The sequence below is a fragment of the Miscanthus floridulus genome, chromosome 19, assembly GCF_019320115.1.
Source record: "Miscanthus floridulus cultivar M001 chromosome 19, ASM1932011v1, whole genome shotgun sequence".
Lineage (NCBI taxonomy): Eukaryota > Viridiplantae > Streptophyta > Magnoliopsida > Poales > Poaceae > Miscanthus > Miscanthus floridulus.
This window is the reverse complement of record NC_089598.1, coordinates 19,290,091-19,301,832: the sequence shown is the minus strand read 5'-3', so window position 1 is coordinate 19,301,832 and position 11,742 is coordinate 19,290,091. Positions and strand designations below refer to the sequence as shown.

General features: G+C 40.3%; 1 long non-coding RNA gene across 1 annotated transcript; it reads left to right on the top strand.

Moving 5' to 3' along the window:
• Positions 1–10,659: 10,659 nt before the first annotated feature.
• On the top strand, positions 10,660–11,518 carry LOC136529476 (uncharacterized). The gene is made up of 2 exons (XR_010777334.1): positions 10,660–10,743; positions 11,254–11,518. It is a non-coding gene; the product is annotated as an uncharacterized lncRNA (long non-coding RNA).
• The last annotated feature ends 224 nt before the right edge of the window (positions 11,519–11,742 follow it).

Sequence of the window (11,742 nt, the reverse complement as noted above, 5' to 3'; positions counted from 1 at the left end):
ATAATACAAAGAGTTCTTCCATAGTCATCCTCTCATATTATTTATATAGTAGTGCATATGAACTAGAGTATAGTTGTCTTATTATAATCATGATATATGAACTAGCATATAGTTTGTGTGTTATGATTCTAACATGTTCAACTTTATGCTTAATCATTCATATGATTTGTATGAGTAGAAGTAGAGCTAGGGTTGAGGTGACTGTTCATTGTTCCATCGGGTTTGCCCATATTCTTGCTTGTCGATCCATAGGGTCGGAGTCCCGGGGGCATATGAGTAGTTTCCTTGTACACAGGCCTGGTGCTCAGGTACATAGGAACCTTCAGATATGATGGTGCTTCCGGTTGAGGGGTAGGCAGTAGGTGGTGACAACCCTATCCATCCCTTGTAAGCCCCCACGTTCGGGTATCGTGTAGGAGTCTTAAAGTCTCCCTGGCTTGCTGGCAGACTAGTGCTCGAAGATCTTCCCATTCATCTTACACTGAATTCTAACTCTAATCATATAACTTGTATGATCTTTAACTATTCTTTGCATGGCTATATTAGAACTTGCCAGCTCCACATAGGAACATTTTATTATTCTTTGTTTTCCTTTTATCCTTGAGATTAGCCCAGATATGTGTCCACTATCCTTGATATACCATGTTTGCCCCTATCATGCACTATGGTCCACTATGCAAGTATGTAATCTTGTTCATGCTCATGCTAGACTCTTTACACCTTGCCCTCCTTTGGGAAAATATAAATAATGATACCCTAAATACTTTCGAGTGAAATGCTACAACGATAGATCCGTGCGCTTGCGGATATTTTCTGTAATTGTTAAGAACTATCGTAGTTGGTGTTTCTTGGCAGTGTCACTATGGTTTACTCAATCTTAGTGATGGCGCTAAGAAATACCAACAGACATTTCTAGCGCCATTATCGAGGATGGATTTAAAACCTCCACACTTGGTGATTGCGCTAAGAAATGCTAATAAGCATTTCTGGCACCGTTGCCAGAGAGGACATAGGTGAAAAGAATCTAGTAGGACATGATCATGAGCACATGCATGTAATGGTAGCCATAGTTTATGTAGGCTAATTCTGCTTGTTTTCTTCCTGTTGTGGAATGAAAACAGGATAGCGTATGAGTGGTTTTGATCTACCGAACAACTACACAGATAATCCAGGCACTCCTAAGGAAGAGTCGGTCCCATACTACTTCTTCTGCTACTCCACCGGCAGTTGAACTAGTCACCCTCGCACCATCCGCTACTATCGATATGGCCAAGACACTCCACGACTACTTTACCCCTGCTGTTGCCAATGTGCCCATTGGGCCTGCTGTCAACACGGGTACCGGAAACTTTGAGGTGCGTACTGGCCTAATCATGATGGTGCAGGCAAACCAATTCTGTGGTTTGCCAAGCGAGGACACAAGTGCATACTTGCAACACTTCCTAGAGCTGTGCGATACTATCATCATCAAAGATGCCGCACCAGCTAGCATAAGTATCTGTCTGTTTCCCTTCTCCCTCACCAGGAAGGTGAAACAATGGTTCTATAGAGAAAAGAAAGCTGTCAATACGTGGGACAAATGTTCCATGGCATTCCTCGTGAAAATTTTCTTCATGGGCAAAACCAATGCTTTGAGGGGGGAAAATTTCAAACTTCCAGCAGAACTCAATAAAATCCATCCCTAAAGTGTGGGAGAGGCTCTAGGATTACATCCAAGCCTGCCCACACCACAGAATGAAAAACTAGCTCATGCTCTAGAACTTCTATGAGGGGCTTACATCCATGTCGAAGGAATACGTAGATACTACTGCTAAAGGAGCGTTTCTCTTCCTCACCATCAATAATGCCACAACTCTCATCGAGAAAATAGTGGCCAATCAGAGCTAGGGGGAGGAACGAAAACAACAAAAAGGCATGCATACCGTGAAGGAGACGGATATGCTTGCCGCAAAAATAGACTTGTTACTCTCAAGACTGAACGAAAGGTCCCATGAAAAGGAAGCTATGAAGGCCACCATTCAGGCCATAGAGTCGAACATTCGGGGAATAACTGCCCCAAAACCTGTGAAGACACAACCTACATCAACAACGGGTTTCGATAAGGTAACAATAATGGGTGGATCAATCAGTCCCGCCCACAAGGGCGTAATACAAACTTGAACTCGAATTACAATTCAAATCAACCTTCCTTGAAAGACCTAGTTCTAGGTCAAGCAAAAATAAACGAAAATCTTACTAAAAAGCTTATGTATAATGACAAAATATTTGAAAATATAAATTCAAAACTTGAAAATTTATCCTCCTCTGTTAAAAACCATTTAAGTTTTAATAAAATGATTGAAACGCAAATTGCTCAAATTGCTGCTGCAATACCTGTCAATCAATCGAGGAAAATCTTGGGGCAACCTGAGAATTCTCCCAAATTTGTTCATGCAGCTGCAGAGCAATAAAGGAGGAGAAGTCTTGCCAATGGACTATAAATGTCGAGCCCTTTCCGAAGATAAATCAGTAGTTATCTTTTAAAAATTCAAAATTAAAAAATTTCAAAATCCAAAATTTTTAGAATTCAAAATTTAAAATTTGCTTCAAAATAAACTGTTTAGAAAAATAAAATAAAAATCATTTTTTTGATAGTATAGATTTTTCTATTATCATTTCCCATTTTTTAAAATATTTATATAATAAAAGTTTTGTGGAAAATCAATATCGGGAGCAAAATTTTGAATATGAGGGGAGCCCTAACGACCATGGGTTTGAGATAGCCATTGGACACCACCTAACAAGGGGGGGGGGGCAGCGGGCCCACCGTAGGTGCAGGCGCACCAGGGGTGCGCTCACACCCTGCAGGTGGCCGTTGGCCCCGCGCCTTCGCCAATGGCTCCTAGCCGTTTCCCTCTTCCTCCCTAGGATGGTGCTTCACGCTATAAATACCAAGAGCCTAGGGTTGAGGACTCTCTTCACCCTCATACTCTCCATTTCACTCCCTCTCACTCTCTCTTGCTCCATCACTTGCAAAAAAACTTTTCCACAAAGCTCAAGAGCAAGAAAACTCTGCAGAAAATTCCTAAGCTCATCACCACCAAGCCAAGCTCGCGGGTTGTGCGATTTGTTTTCACTAACATAACCCCATTTGCGAATTTTATTGTTGTCTTTTTTACCATGGGCAAGTTTGGGAGGAATGCTCACCTGGCACTTTCAAGTAAGCCGTGGAAGAGAGCTCGAGTCGCTCCTGTGAAAATTCAAGTGCGCGCTACACCGAGCCCGAAGAGAGCCCGATACATGAAGAAGAAGAAATCAAGCCAATGGAAGTGCAAGAAGAAGAGCAAGAACAACCGATGGAGGAGGGCGATGATGATCCACACCTTGATTTGGAAGGAGACTGGGAGATGCAAGCATACAACCTCATCAAGAATCGCGAGTGAGTCCACACGTCGGCATATGACCCCGACCTCATCCAAAAGATAGGTATGGACACCGAATTCACCACCATCTGGAAAGCCATTGGATGGATGAATGTTGCTCCCATTGACAAGCTTGGTTCTTGCCTCTTAACGATTCAATTCTTATGCTCTTTGCAAGAAGTTGAGGGTGGGATTACTTTCCTGTCTTTTTAAGAAAGAATACTATCTTACATGGAGAAATCTCAGCTCTCACTTAGACTTTAGTACAAAATGCTCAATTGACTTAGATTATGCTCTCAAAGGTTTTAATCGCCATGAATTTTGGAGAATGATTTCTAGTCAAAACGTAGTTTGCAAGTTTCAACCTCGAAATATGAATATTCATCATCCTACTTTGAGGTTCATGCATCATTGGATTGCCATGACTTTGTTTGCTAGGCAAGACATAAGGTATGTTTATCATGCCGAATTGCAAATTCTCTATGCCATGCTTCAAAAGACTAAAATTGCCCCTTTGAAAGAAATGTTTAAACATTAGTTAGAAACATTCAAGGCTTCTACATCTATCTCTTGCACGTTCCTTGTGACTTGTATTGCCGCTGATATTGGTGCATTGGATGGACAAGATGTGACATACATCTCTACTCCATGCATTGATATTGACGAGCACTACTTGATGCAAGGGCATCACTTGAAGTATGATGATGTAGGGAACCTTGTATATTTTTTCTAGGATATACAAATGAGATTCTACTTCCTAACCTAGATCTCTCTTTGTATAAATTCCCATCACTCACCTTCACTCTTGTCGAATAAGAGGAAGCGCGTAGGAGTTCTATTTCTCGCAGGGCAACAAGGAAGTAGGGCTAGAGACGAAGCTAGTAGCTCTTAACAACCACCGCCTGACACCGACACCGCTCATACCACATGCATACCATACAGAGTGGTTCCTAGCCATGCAGACACCTAGGTTCACCCTAGGGTATCAGCCTGGCTAGGGGCACACTCCGCAACCACACAAGGCTAGAGGATCGGGATGGCATGAGGCCTATGACACGGCATGGGCGCATCACTCGTCTGACTCCGAGAGGCTACCACCACCTGTCCATCCATGATAGTCTACTTCAGGACCATTGGGAGTTGGACGGCATCAACACTTGCCTTAGAGGATTGGAAATCCTCACAAGTGAAATTCAAAATACACTTAACACTCATGTGCAGGATACGAGACAGTGGCACCTACAACAGCAGCAACAGTTTGCGAACATCAACAGCGCTGCTAAGACAAAAATAGGAAGCACAGGTGGCTTACTAGCAGTCCATGGGATACAATCCTAGACCATAGGCCTAGAGCTAGCTTAGGGGAGGACCCCTGCTGTTTACACCAAAATTTAGGAGGAAGAACACGGGAACTCGAAACTTTTAGGATTGTGATATCAAGGAATCGATTGGATAAGAATCAGTATCAGCTGATTTAGATGTGATGTTAGAATCGTCTATTTTATGGATGACATCAGCAGATGACGTCAATGGGCTATACTTGAGTGGCGCCAGGGAGATGTGTTGGACTCTACGAATAAGGAAAATTGGGGTCCAAGTTATTATTAATTTAGGAAGTTTTCTTTTATTCCTAAGAATTGTAATGAGTCGTATTTGAGTAGGATTCATGTTTAGGTTCTGAACATAAATATTAGACCCTGGTTATTAGTAAAAGGGGACGAATACACAATCAATACAATCTTTTTGGCTTTCGTCCATCGCATTAGGAGTAGGAGTACTATAGATCTCGACTGAGTTCTTTAGCAAATAGGGACTGCATCGACTGAATCGACCTCTAGGCTTGCTTGTGAGTACCGTCACGACTTTGTATTGTGCTTATAAAGCAGTCATCAGCTAATTGATCTTTTATGAGTCACAATATAAGTTAGTTATCGATCTATATCATAGTTTGTAAGGCTACATCAGCTGATTGATCTCTTACGAATCATAATATAGATCAAAGTTATCTATTTTGTGTTAGATAATTTGTTGTTTAATACAATATCACCAGTTATCGAATCTTCTGAGATTAGTAAGATTTTCCTTGCTACTTTTGGTTGATTCATCAGTTATCGATCTTGTTATAATTAATGTTTTTATTAATTATAACAAATCACCTGAATGTGATAGAGATAGATCGGCATCATATCATCTTAATTGGTCGTCTTCTAGTCTGGTCACGCTTTAAATCTTATGATTGATGGCTTAATTTTGAATAGATCGGCTATTTTATTTCTATTCCAATCAAACATAGTATGCATTCAAAAACATATTTCAATCTTCAATAAACTCACTAGTTAATGAGATCTAATCTAATGGCACTATCATAGCTGTATCGATTCGGTCGAACCTCACTGGTAAGACTTTAGATTAGAAATTATTGATTAGTGGTCTTGTTCATGATACTCTGTTTGTTTACTATGACTGCATCGGCTATTTTAGCCGATTTACCTATACTCTCATGCATATAGCATGTTTTCATGAATCTGTAAACATATAGATGGTTTTATAGATTTTTTGGCTTTAGGTTGTTATCATATCATAGCTGCATCGATTCAATCGAACCTCACTGTTGATGATAATAGATTAGATTCAAACTGTTTGTAGATTCATTTATATTAGACAGTCAATTTGTTTGCATGTTATACTCTTTTCATAGATACGCTTGGATATCGACTATTTAGTCGATAGCTTCCTTAAATCGGCTATCTAGCCATCCATTTGGAACTAGTTTGGTGCAACACCGACATGTTTCACCTTAAATTACTGATAAGATTTTGTCTCCTTGTCAATTGTAGGTCTCTGGTCTCATTCCATTCAGATCTTCTGGCTTGCTGTGTGTTGATCACATCGTCATATTTTTGTGTTAATACCCGTAGAGGTACCTTGTATCTTTTTCATTTTTTTGTATTTCATTTTCTGCATTTATTTATTTATTAGCATTTAAAAAATCTCTAAAAATTGAAAATACCAAAAAATAAAATATGATAAAAATACCAAAAATATTAATTCCACTCTCATATGTGTTTTAGGAATGTTTAGTTTCTCCTATGTTGAAATGATGAATAGTTGCTCTAGCCTAGGTTATAACTTAGTATTCCCCAAGATTTAAGTTTGTTGACTAAAAATGTCTCATCCTAAAAACTTAAAAACTTGTGAGATTACAAATGCATGCTCCTTTTCTAAGTTGTTGTGAGTTGTGATATGGTACAAATAGAATTTACTATGACTTTGTTATAAGAGAAACTTGACATCCGGAGATTTTACTCTAAAAAATGCTAAAATAAAAAATTCCTCAATGATTATGAATATCCTACCAAGGCCATATGACATGATATTCAAAATTCAAACCTTAGTCATATGCTACTTGTTTGAGCATTGAGCTTGGTCAAATTGTTATGACCGTTGTTGAGATCGTCGTCATACACCCATGATCAAGACACATGTACACCCACAAATAAAACTGCTGACTCTTACACTGAGAGTTACGCAAAAACATGCCTTTTCCGTCCACCAAATAATTACTCCATTCATTTATCATGTGTCTCTCTCAAAAAATTTATGTGCCAAAAAGAATAGTATGGGCTATGCTAAAAAAAGAGAAGAAAGAAAGAAAGAAAAGAAAAATGTCCATGCCAAAAGACATGAGAGAAAAAATGCATGCCAAAGAGCATGAAGAAAGAAAAGGAAAAGCAATAAATAAAAGATAGCCCATACTTTCAAATAAAAGGCATTCATCCAAAAAAGAGAGAGATTCATGATTCAAAGGAGTACCAAAAATATTTAGAATTATGACTTTATGAAAAATTCCACACACTTGTACATCTTGATCAAAGTGTATGACTTACATCTCCTTGACTTAGCAAAATATGTGATGCAAGCATGCCTCAATTTTATCCCTACCCAAAACTCCACTCAAAAGCCTTTAGTGGTAGGATATGAAAAAGAAGGTAAAATTTCAAATGCCTTTGGTGAGGTTTCATACACATTGAGCGATCGAGAGAATCATTTAAGAAACTTACATTTGTTTTACAAAACTCATAAAACCTCCTAGATAGATGGTCAATCAAAGAACGAATGATTGATAGTTCTGTTATAACTATTCTATCTTGCAACTGCCCAAGAACTTAGAAAAGCTATACGCCCCACAGGGATCAAGGTAAAAGGGTGGATAAAAATACCAACTTATTTGAATTGTGGAAGAATACTTTGTTATAGGCATGGCACTTGTGAATTATACTCGACATAGTAGCAACTCCTGATCAACAACCAATTACTTAGCTATTTACTCGGGACGAGCAAAGGTTAAACTTGGAGGATTTGTTGGCGGTCACTAATGATCAAATCCAACCGCCAATTACTATCCAAAAATAGGAGAAATTAGACAAACTTAGACACATATGCCGTCGCTCGCACCCCAGGCAGCGTGGCCTGGGCCCAGTCTCCTACGGCAGTTGCATGCTGCCATGCTTGGTCGGTTCATTGAGATTTCCTAATTTTCCTACGCCAAACTGACCATGATGCATATAAAAGAAAGGGTGGAGCTCACCTTCAACACACATATCATTTGGAGCTACACACCTCACCTTTCTACTTGTACTCTCTCTTAGTTTTAATAGTAGTTTTGTGAGCAAGGCAAGAGCTATCAAGGAGGGCTTGACTCCTTGGAAGAAGAGTGACATCTCGGTATGAATAATACAAAGAGTTCTTCCATAGTCATGCTCTCATCATTTATATAGTAGTGTATATGAACTAGAGTATAGTTGTCTCATTATAATCATGATATATGAACTAGCATATAGTTTATGTGTTATGATTATAACATGTTTAACTTTATGCTTAATCATTCATATGATTTGTATGAGTAGAGGTAGAGCTAGGGTTGAGGTGACTGGTTCGTCGTTCCTTCAGGTTTGCCCATATTCTTGTTTGTCGATCCGTAGGGGTCAGAGTCCCGGGAGGATATGGGTTGTTTTCTTGTACATGGGCATGGTGCTCGGGATACACGGGAACCTTAGGATATGACGGTGCCCCCGATTGAGGGGTAGGTAGCAGGTGGTGATAGCTCTGTCCGTCCCTTGTAATACCCCCATGTTCGGGTATCATATAGGAGTCTTAAAGTCTCCCTGGCTTGCTGGCAGACCAGTGCTCGGAGATCTCTCCGTTCATCTTACACTTAGTTCTAACTCTAATCATATAACTTGTATGATCTTTAACTGTTCTTTGCACGGCTATATTAGAACATGCCAGCTCCATGTAGGAATATTTTTTTATTTTTTGTTTTCTTTAATTCTTGAGGTTAGCTCAGATATGTGTCCACTATGCTTGATATACCGTTTTTACCACTGTCATGCACTATGATCCACTATGCAAGTATGTAATCTTGTTCATGCTCATGCTCACGCTAGACTCTTTACACTTTGCCCTCCTTTGAGAAAATATAAATAACGATACCCTAAATACTTCCGGATGAAATGCTATAACGATAGATCCGTGTGCTTGCGGATATTTTCTGTAATCGTTAAGAACTATCGTAGTTGGTGTTTCTTGGCGGCGTCATTAAGGTTAACTCAATCTTAGTGATGGTGCTAAGAAATATCAAGAGACATCTCCGGCGCGTTGCCGAGAATAGACTTAAAACCTTCACGCTCGGTGATTACGCTAAAAAATACCAACAGCACACTGCGCCAAAAATTTCACTCCACCACCCATGACTTATCCCCTTCCTGGTCTTCTCTCAAGGCTTTGTTTAGTTGACGTTTTTTTTTAAAACAGTATTGTAGCACTTTCGTTGTTATTTGGCAATTAGTGTCCAATCATAGTCTAATTAGGCTTAAAAGATTCGTCTCGTGAATTTCGTCTAAACTGTGTAATTAGTTTTATTTTTTATTTATATTTAATGCTTCATGCATGCGTCTAAAGATTCGATGTGAATGGGAAATCTTGACAAATTTTGCAAAATTTTTGGTAACTAAACACTACCCAAATGTCGGTCTTCCTTTTTCTCTGGCTGCCATTTTCTATAGATTGCGCCGCCGCTACTGGACCAAGGGCGGCACCCTGCGAAACGTCCCCGTCGGAGGTGGCGCCCGCCCAAGAAGAAGCCCGCCAGCAAGAAGCGCCGCGTCGTGGCGTCGCCCCTGGAGCCCGCCGCAGCCGCCAGTGCTATCACCGACCCCGTTGCTGCCGACTCCGCCAAGACGACGACCACGACGACCGACAGCGCAAACCATAGAGACTGCTACAGAGGTCCCCGTGGTGGCTCCGGTGGCGGCGGAGGAGGACTCCCTCGCCCACCTGCTGCTGCAGCTCGGGAGTGGGACGGACGACGCGGAGGCCATCGCATTCGGGCTCGGCCTCTCCGTCTTCCCCTCCGCCAGGAAGGCGCTGCTGGACGACGACTCGTTCGAGTGGCCGGCGGCGTTTGACCTGGGCGTGTGCTGGGTCAGCGCCGGGTTCACCAACCCGGACCCCGTCTGTCTCTTCCTCAGCCTCCCGTGGCATGCATGGCGGTGAGGCATCCTGCTCTGCTCAGTCAGGTGTGGTTTTGCGTCCTGCTCTGCTCAGTGGCATCCTTCAATTAAAAGGGGAAGGGGTTAGTTCATATCTAGCTAGAAAGCACCATGCATTTAAAATCATCTGAAATTTATTTCACCTTCACAGATTCACCTGTTGCTAAGCATCGATGAACAAGATAAAGCGTTACCAAAGGCAATTGAAAGCGGTGATACTTATCTTGCTGAAGGTGGATGTAGAGAAGGGTAAATCTACTCTGTCCTCTTCAAGAGATTGATATTTCCAATTAAGTTACATTTGTTTGTAATTTTTTCAAGGATCCAACACCAAGCATGCATACTTGCTGATTTGTTACTTTTAATCCGTTGACTAAATTTTGTCAAGCCAATTTGACAGCAGCTACTTGGTTCATATTGCCGAAGGACTTGTTAGGCAGCAGCTACTTGCTTCATATTACCACATTGAGAACATATTAGAAATGAAGCAATAGCAGTAGCTTCATGTATTCCTAAGGAAGCAGTAGCTTCATGCACAGAACAGTTGCATCTGTAGTGCTTAGTTGCAAATTCCTTCCTGTCCTAACCAGTTTGGATTCACGTCCAGTTACCACAAACTTATGTGATGTTTCTTTTGCTACTTTTGTTATTTTATATGTTTTTCAATTATTAATCCTGGAATGGTTCTGAAGAAGTACCGCTTCTGTAGATTGTGTAGTGCCGCATTTGTCAAGAGGAAGATAGTATTAAAAAACTAAGAGTGTCCATGCACTTGCACCGGCCGCCTAAAGGTTCGCATGTTCCACTCTTCAAATTGTCATGGATAGATTATTATACTCCATATCTATATATTATTCGTCAAATGTTTATCTTTCTGTACTCTAGACCATAAAACATTCTAGTGTACCATGATTTTTTGTGTGGAATTCAGTGAACCGTCTTTGTTTGTGTATTGATGATAATAGCGAGTTCACCAATGAAGTTAGTAGTGCACTGATGTGTGCTTGCAGCCACTTTGTATTCTAGTAACAACCACCATTAGTGCTCTATTCTAGAAACAGCCACTCTGTGTTTCTTTTCTAATTATGCCTATGTGTAATAGCAAAAATGTTCATGGTTTGTCTAGACTGTTTTGATGTCAGTGAGCTCAGCCTTCTCAACAAATATGGTTGTTAGTTAGGACTGAACGAGATGATTTACGGAATAATAGTTAAAATAGACCCTTTGTATATATTAATTGAAATGAAGACAATTTATTGTTAGCTCTATTTAAGTTTATTGCCATGTGTTGTTTTGTTCAGTTGAAAGTTGCAGCAAGCAAGGATGGAAGTGAGGGACATGGGAGAACAGATTCTTGCAAGGTGCTGATTCTTCTACTTTGTGGTGAGGGACATGGGAGCTAATGTATTGCGGGAACTACAACCTCTGTCTTGTCAGAAACTATATGAACTTATTTGCATATGTAAACCACAAGCTTGTGTGATGTTTGAACCTATTTGCACTATGTAGTGTATCATATGATCTGGGTTCAATGTGAATGATGGTGCGGCTTTTATGTCTATGTTATATGACCTGTGCTAAGATTCATCACTGAATGAATATATAATGCATTGCCAGTTTCGCCTTTGATTAAAACTTTTTTATGACATCAAGAGACTCGTCGTAAGATGTCTTAACCATGGTTACATGACAGCTTCTTATCATCATAATAGCGAGCATTAACCAGGGTACGCACTCGGCATTTGTGACGATCATGGTATTCAATGACCATTTGACTACTCTTTTTCTGA